Raw genomic sequence first — 7603 nt, 5'->3', positions numbered from 1 at the left:
ACTCCCTCAACCTGAAGAGAAAATGAAAATAAAATGCTTTCCTTCATAACCTTTAGTTCTAAGCAGAGCCCATTAGGGACTTTAAAATAATTACTTTTAAAGCGGATTCTTACATTGGAAAACACTTCAAATGATGTTAAATAAGCTTTGCCTGTCTGAGGCAAGAGAAAGTACGTTAAATTAAACAGTAGTGCCTATCACGTGCTTGAAGTTCCAGGAATAAAGAACAGAATGTATCCACTCTTCCTATCAAGCTGCTGAATTGGATTGAGATTCCATGACACCTCTCAATCTACAGAAGACACTGGACCTACATAAAGCTGAAGCAGGTGCCCAGTACCTTTTTAGAGCCAGCACCTCTACTGAAATAAACTTTGCTTATTGCAGTATAAGCCAGCATTCTTTTCACTCACCACAAGGTTCCTAGCTCTGCAACTTGAGAAACGATAAACAGAAAATTCATGCTTTCACCTGTTTACACTCAACCATTCTGCTCTTCATACTCCTCATCCTTCTCACTCCTGGCATGTGCTCCTGACATCACAGCGACACGTCCACCTGGTGTGTTCACAATTCCTCATGGTTGTGTAGGAGAATAGAGGTATCATCACTACACTGGAGAGGACAGGTATCACTGTGGCAGTGCAGAGCTGCAAGTGCATCTGATGCCTTCACTCCAGAGAAAAGCGAAGTGACTAGGGGAGCAAGATTTGAGATTTAATTTCACATCATTATTAATGATTAATATCGAGTGTTTCCCTCACAGGCTATAATGGCAGCACGGGTGGAGATAGTCCCCAAAGCAGTGAGATTAGCGCAATAGCCATGATGCCCAGACGTGACGGCAGAAGCTGGTGAGTCACTCTCTGAGTAACATCTTCCATGAAGGTAAGAACTTCCTTGGGTCTTGATATTCCAGATCCAAACTCTCTTAACTCATCAGACAGGTAAACAGTGTCTTAGTGTCCAAAAGACCCTATGCAAAAACAAAAGTAACCTTATCTTCCTCAAGTGAATTATAAGCCTCCGGCATTCTTGGGTTAGGGTGGGAGATTCTATAGAATTCTACAGAAACAGGATCTTTGGCCGTGGATAAATTAATATGTGCTTTTTATTCCTCTGTGAGAAGTAATGTGCTGGAGAATCAGCTGTGCAGCTCCCTTTAGAGAGGGAGAAGAGGAAGACCCAGCAGGTGCAGGGCAAGTTGCCCTGGAGAAATGCAAGATGAGGCTCTGTGAACCCAACAGAGGGCAGGTTATATAGTAACTGAGTCTTGGAACAGGTAGTCTCTTCTCTCCAAAAAGCAAATATCATCGGGAACCTATATTTTCAGGTTAGCAAAAGATGCTAACCTGATGTTAGCATCTGATGCCTTCACTCCAGAGAAAAGCGAAGTGACTAGGGGAGCAAGATTTGAGATTTAATTTCACATCATTATTAATGATTAATATCAAGTGGTAATCTATACCCGAGACTGTAGATCCATGAAGCGAAAAAGTCAATGGAAAAGCTGAGCATTCATGAGAAAGTAAAGTAGAAAAACAAGGGAATTTTTGGTTGAGATAAAAATAGAAGGTGTTGGTTATAACAGTTAAAGGACTCCAAGGGTCTGAAGACTGAGGCAGTATCTCAGAGTTAGCCAGAATCTTCCCTGGCACCAGAAAGGGAAAGTTCACAATAGCAACTCAGAGGGAAAGGGAGAAACACTTTAGGTGTTTGAATTGTACCTATCTTTTTGAACTATAGAAGGCCCAGTATATTTTTTATCATTTAAAGAACATAATTTATTTTCTTATTACTTCTAACACTAGTTACTATGACATTTGTGTTTATTGGCTGAAAACAACACAAGTTGATTAACTCCCAGTTTTGGAGGTTTGCCATTGGGTCCCATTGGAAGACAATCAAGGTGTTGTCAGGGCTGCCTCTCTTCTGCTCTTCTGCTCTAGGGGAGAATCCATGTCTTAGCCTTTTCTAGCACCCAGAGACTGTTCACATTGTGGCTAGTGGCCCGCTTTCTCCAGCAATGTCATGATGAGTCTCATACCACTGCCTCTCCGGTTCTTTCTCTAGCTCAACTGTTCTCATACTAACAGTTGCAACTTTGCTGAATTCTGTTAGTCGCCGTTTTTAGGTCAGATGATTAACCACCTGGCTTCTCCTTTGCACTGAGCCTAATATATTCACAGGTCCCAGAAATTAGGGCACAGACATATAGGGGAAGGGGATGTTATTCTGTCTACCCTAACAAGCAGATAACTGCATTTCCTAGTAATATGGTAAGTAGGTAAGGAACACAATGAAAGGGATGGATTTAGTGCTGGTTCCCAACGCCCGCTGCACATGTAATCCCACGAAAGTTTGGCAAAACACCAATGTTCACATTAGACCTTCAGATATTCTAATTTAACAGTTTAGGCCGGCTTCCAAGCTTGGAAGTCCGGGAAGCAGCTCCGGCTCCGGATGACCCAGACAATTTTTACATGCCGAACCACTGAAGTGGGAGTTGATATCCTAACTCCAGGAGCTGAAGACACAAACCCAGATCAGACTTGTCCTAGAATCCCACGTTCTTTTCTAATTTCCAACAGTTACTTTTGTTATGTATCCTATCCCCACTACGCTCTCCTTTTCCAGTACTGGGGATTAAACACAGGGGAAGTCGCTCTGAGCTATACCCCCAAGCTTTTTTATTTTTATTATTTTAAAGTTACTTTTATTAGTACATTTTAGATATACATAATGATCACATTCATCATGGGGCATTTGTACTTGTACATAATACATCTTGATTCTGCTTTTTTCCCCAATCCTCTCCCCTCCCTTCAGCCCCTCTTCTTTCCTTATTTATGAAAGTTTTGATTCCATTTTTCCTGCTCTTCTATTTTTTTCTCTTCCTTCCTTTTCCCCTCCCTCTCCCTAGTTCCTTTCCCATTTGAATATTTTCTTCCTACTTCGCAATATCTATTATACATTTTGCTTCTTATTTACCCTTAGAGTTTCTCACATCAGAGAAACAATGTGATATTTAAACATGTGTGTCTGATTTATTTCACTTAAGAGGATAGTTTCAAGGTGCATCCATTTACCTAGAAATGTCTCATTTATCCTTCTTTATAGCAGAGTAGTACTCCAAAAAAACACATCTTCTTTATCCATTCATCCTTTGTTGGGTATTTGGGCTGCTTCCAAGATTAGCTATTACAAATTATATTGCTGTAAACATGGGTGTGCATATATCACAGTGGTATGATGATTTTAACTCTCGGAAAGAAAGCAAGAAGGTGAATAGCTTGGTCAAATGGAACCTCTGGTTTCAGTTTTTTGAGGTATCTCCACACTGACTTCTACAGTGGTTGCACCACTCTACACTCCCAACAGTGGAGAAGAATTCCTTTTTTCCCACAGCCCCACCAACATTTGTTATTGGTTGATTTCTTTGTCACAGCCATTCTTTGTGGTGTGTGATTGAATCTCAGTACTGTTTTAATTTGCATCTCTCAAACGATCAGTGAAGTCGAACATTTTCTGATACATTGATTTGCTGTTTCTACTTCTTCATCTGAGAAGTGTCTATTCATTTCAGATGCAAATTTATTTTTTAATTTTGAGAGAGAGAGTCAACGTTGCTAAGTTACCCAACCTGGGCTCAGCTTACTATCCTGCCTCAGTCTCAGAGACCACTGGGATTATAGGTACCACAATGTTCAGGGTCCCACTTCCTTCATTTCTCTCTGGCTTTCAAATTTAGTATATAAGCTTTAGAACAAAGGAAATCTAGGAAAATATTATTTTAAATCATAATTTATATATTTTAATTTATTTTTTCAATCTGTCTAAACTTGTTTCTCAAAAATTGTCTTAACAGGGCTGGAGATTTCGCTAGTGGTGCCGCCTTGTCGTGCAAGCACAAAGGTCCTGAGTTTCATCCCTGGGACCAGAAAATAAAAATTGTCTTAACTAAAAACTTAATTAAGAGCTCATCAATAGTAGTTTATTTCCTGATACATAGCTGGTTCATTTATAATGAAGAGGAAAGTTATATGTCATTTACCTTAATGAAACCTATTTTCATGAGGCTTCACCATGTAGTGTTTACTTCATGGTATTTGAATCAGTTTATGCATTTTCTATTTTGTTACTTTTCTTACTTTATTTCATTCTTGCATATAAAACTGTTGCTAGTTGCCATGGAAATTATAGTTGATTTCTTTCTGCTGTTTTTGCAGGCTTTTAAAAAGATTTGTACAATACATCCCTCATATTGTTGTTTTTATCTCCATAAGTTGGTAATGGCCTCTACATTTAATAAAAAAGGTGTGTAACAAGAGCATCAGATGTTTCTTTTCTCAATGTCAAAGGCTGTGGAGAACAGAAGAAAATTGAGGAAGAAAAGCCAAACTGGGAAGGGCAACGAAGAAGAGGGTTAGAGTTCAAAAGTAAAAGGGTGCATCATACAAAAGGAAGAGTTCAGGTGCCTGAGTCAGCAGGCCTGCCAGGACAAGAGATGTGCTTTTAGAGAGAATTGAACTTGTCAATGTGACTAAGCTCTGGGAGGCCAGAAAATGATGGAAGGAGAGGCAAAACAGAAAAACCAGGTAAAATGTTACCATTTTCTTTGTTTATCTCCTGGTGGATCTTAACTCTTGCTACACACACACACACACACACACACACACACACACACACACACAGACAAGCATGCTTAACAAATCAGTTTATCTGTCATTGAGATCAGCTCACATTCTCATCTCAGTAGACCAGAGATGCATTTTCTGACCAGATGCTATGTGTTGATTAACTGCCTTCATCTAGAAGGTGAGCTACCATACCCTTTGTAGTTCTAGAGAAAGAGATAAAGATTCTTGCAGATCTGCAATAAATTGGACTGGGGTTTAGGTTCATTGTAGAACTCCAGAACACTTACATATACTTTTTAACTTATACCACATATTTTCCCAAATGCTAATTGCTATTGTGGACTTCAAAAAATACAGTTAAGATCAAATAAGAATACCTTCTAGGGTAAAGTATAGGTAAACAGGATACAGACATGCAGTACAAAGTCCACACAATGGTTAAAGACTAGTTGCAAATCTTCCTTGGATTTTGTAGCGGCCAAAGCAAAGAGGAGAGGATGATCAGAATCAAGAATCAAAACGCTGTGAAGGAAACATTTTTCAGGTACAGGAGTAGGGGTGGGGCACCACCAACTTTCTAAAACTGATGCAAGTGAGAAATTTCCCCAAGGAAGGGATGTTTTAACATATGAACAATGACCTTAACAGAAATCCCCGAGGTGTGAAACAGGAATTTTCACACAGTCACTTTTTAAACACTGCCAGCAACTGAAGAGCACATGCTAGAGCCAAACTCAGAAAACAATATTTAAGGAGAATAAAATGTTCTGAAGGCCAAATATACTACTCTTGGAAAGGATTAGTAACCATGAAGTTACTGTATGTGGAGAGGACCACATAGCTAACATATCTAATATAAAGCACATTTGTGTCCCTTCTGCTTGCATGGTAACAACAAGAGCTTTAATGAAGCTGCACTGTATAAGCCATTTGAGATTCTCACTTTACAACAAAGAAACATCACCTCATCCTCGTGTACTAAGATGAAAAAAGACTATGATAGTAAATATGTTTTATCTGAGGAACCCACTGTAAAAATTACATTACACAGGCTGATGTGAAATATGCAAAAGCTTTGGGAAATAAATGCCCAGAATAATCCACCATAAAACTCTTAGATAAATTATTATGACCCTGTTCTTCTTGTACAAACATAAATGTGTTTCCGATAAATTCGGGATGGAAGAAAAATTTAAGACCGTCTTTTCCTTTGGCAGTCAGAACCAGGTTTCTGAAATCAAAAACATATGTTTAAACTCAGCTCCACATGTGCCAGCTCGCTATTGACTGAACAGTGACGTGTGCGAACTCTGGGGATCTCACATCTCTCTCTGCTTCTCTCCTCAGTTCCCCAACACTCCACATCGAAAGTACACATTGCACACACACACATGACACACACACACCTATGCACCGTGTATATTGGGAACTCAGATCTTTAGCAGGTATCAGGGCGCTAGTATTCAGACTAAACCCTTTCCTTCATGGAAGAACAGTATGGCTATTGTATAGAGCACTTTGGGAGGCGCAAATGAATGATTCTTGGCAAATCCTAATACCCCTTGAGCTTATTTGTTAGCATATTGTTTTACTCTGATTGTTTCTCAGTTGTATACATGATATATTAAAAACAGTGAATTTCTTAATCAGATCTTTCCGAGGTAAGTGGAAAAAAAGCATTCCACTGGCAGGATAATCTTAGCTGTGGGAATACAGCTTTAAAAACAATCTGGTTTTGTTCCCCTTGGCTGCCCAGTCCTGGGTCTTGTGGCCCTGGTGATGTGCCTTGCAGATCCCCAACTCTGGGTGGCTGTTTGACCAAAAGCCCCCATTTATTATAGAACTCTAGAACACTTACATAAATTTTTTAGCTTATACCACACTTTTTCCCAAATACTAATGGCTATGGACTTCAAAAAATGCAACAAGGTCAAATAAGAGATAACCTTCTAGGGTAAAGTATAGGTGGTAAAATTAGGATATATACATGTACTACAAGGTTTACACAATAGCTAAAGACCAATTGTGAATTTTCCTTTGAGCTTCCTGGTGGCCAACACAAAGATGAAAGGATGATTAGAATCAAGAATCAAAATGCCTGTGAAGGAAACATGTCAAATACAGGGGGAGGGGTGGGAGAGAAATGCCTACTTTCCAGAATTGAGACAGGTGAGAAATTTACCACCATCTCTGTGATTAGTGCCCAAGCCATGCTTTCCACCATGCTGTCAACCAATGGCAGAGCAGGGCAGGAATACTAAAGCAAGGCAGGAATTCTGGGAGACTCAGGGCTCCTGGACAGTCTCACTGCCTAGGTAGGTTCTACTCAACCCTTGCTTTTTTCTTCTTTTACTCAGAGCCAGTTTGGTATTTTATTTTAAGACTCATCTTTTTCGAGTTTCCAGTTTCCAGTTAAGACTCGTCATCTTTTCCCATAATCAACAGTTTCCCTAATAAAAGTTAGCCTGTTTGATTTGCCTAGGCATCTATTCCTTGAAGGACAGGACTAACAACATATGCCATTCAGTTTTAAAGGTGATGGCGTTACCTCCACTTAAGGAAATACGTCTTCACACAGACTGTGCCTCTAAGTTTGTTCTCTGCTGGAAATGGCTGTGTGGCACTCTGAACATAATACTGTCACTCATAGCTTTGGATCCTAGTTTGAGCCAGATTAAAGACCATTATAAATGACTTTCCAAATAAATTCCTTTTAATTCATTCTTTTGTCCAAGAAGCCACATTACTCATGTAATCCTAAAGTCATTAATTAACAATCCAATCTTCCAAATAATGTTGGGATTCTGTTTCCTAGCATCCCACTTTCACATGGATCACACCTGTAAATTTTTTTTTGTCAGTTAGAATGTTCCAGTTAGAATATGTTCTGTGAAATGAAGAAAATGGAAATAAAGTATTTGTAAATAGGGAAGGGAGGAGGGGTGAAGGGAGAACAGGGACAA

This window comes from Fukomys damarensis, unplaced genomic scaffold, assembly GCF_012274545.1.
Source record: "Fukomys damarensis isolate Sample0158 unplaced genomic scaffold, DMR_v1.0_HiC HiC_scaffold_31, whole genome shotgun sequence".
Taxonomy (NCBI): domain Eukaryota; kingdom Metazoa; phylum Chordata; class Mammalia; order Rodentia; family Bathyergidae; genus Fukomys; species Fukomys damarensis.
The sequence above is the reverse complement of the archived record's forward strand: the minus strand, read 5'-3'. Positions refer to the sequence as shown.